The following is a 1,394-nucleotide window of genomic DNA, read 5'->3' on the forward strand; positions in this document are numbered from 1 at the left end:
TCGATGAACTTCTCACGCTCAGAAGCTCATTTAGTTCAGCAACTCCGATAACGTAACCGGCCTCCGCCGCGATTGTTATAATTCCAAGAATAGTACGGAGAAGATTTGGGGTTAATTGGGGAAGAGCGATTTCAAGAGCCGCTAGGTATAGAACTAGGGCTTCGGGAAGAGGAAAGGTCAGCCCGCAACCTTTGAAATAAATTTCATACACACAGAAGTAACCATCACGATGGTTCTCTGGGGATTCTGTGGGGGAAGCTATTTGTGCTTCCGCCATAATTTCCGGCGGAATCCGGCAAAGCTCTTTCAACCGCTCGAGGGATTGAAGAGTACAAGTGGACCTATAGTGCGGACCGGCAATGTCACCAGGGCGGGTGCACTCGTCGTTACTAGAACGCCTCTCGTCGAAAGACGGAGACTCGGGTCTATCGGAATCAGAAGTCATTGGGAAGAAAGAAAAATTCAAGATCCGGCGAAGAAGGGTTTTGGTGAAGGAACGAAGAGAGAGGTTTTGATTAAAGTACAAAAGTAAAAGAAGAGAGTAATGGTGAAAAGAAGTTACCTCAAGCTAATGATGAAACCGCCTCGGAAGTCGTGTGGGAAGTGGGAAGGTTTTTCCCGTTTTAATAGTAATTAATCAATATACGGTCATAATGATGACAGATGTCACTCGGTTAAAAATGGCTATTTCCGAAATTAAAGGAGTGATGGGATTTTCGGCGGGAAATCATAAAGATTCTCGAGCGCAATCTTTGGCCACTTGAGCATTTAAAGTCCTCCGAATTGGAATAGCACTTCGAAGAACTTGGGGGGCTAATTGTTGGTGTCGGATCCCGCACCAGAAGTACGAGACCAACCAAAGATTGCCACGTAATCAGGGTAATGGCCCATAAAGGATGAAGCCCATTGGACCCGTGAGCCGAAGGGATGTTCGAAATGGTTGTTACCATTTCGAGAATCCGAAGTGACTGCACTGTGACACGAGTTCAATGAAAAAGGCATGGGTAAGTCGGTTCAAGGACACTTGGGCCAAAAGAGGCGAGGCCCATGAAGATCAGAGTCAACTCAAATTCAAACGTTGAGCATTAAAGCCGAAGAATCAAAACGGACACATTTAAGAAGAAATAATTGTGCTTAATTACTCATTTTAATGTCGTTTATTTATGTATAAATATAGAGGCCAATGGCCATGTAAAGGGGATCTTCCTCTCAAGAGAGAAATGCTATAGCAATTTTCGTATCAATTTATAAGTTTTTTACATATTTATTTTTGTCCCTCAAGAATAATCTTTCCCACTTAACAAAATACTTGAGTGTGTGAATCCGACTTCCACAGTATGCAGTTGATTGATTAATAAAATTAAAGAGCTTGAGTAATACGGCGCTATAAGATC

Source organism: Arabidopsis lyrata, assembly GCF_000004255.2.
Source record: "Arabidopsis lyrata subsp. lyrata unplaced genomic scaffold ARALYscaffold_4, whole genome shotgun sequence".
NCBI lineage: Eukaryota > Viridiplantae > Streptophyta > Magnoliopsida > Brassicales > Brassicaceae > Arabidopsis > Arabidopsis lyrata.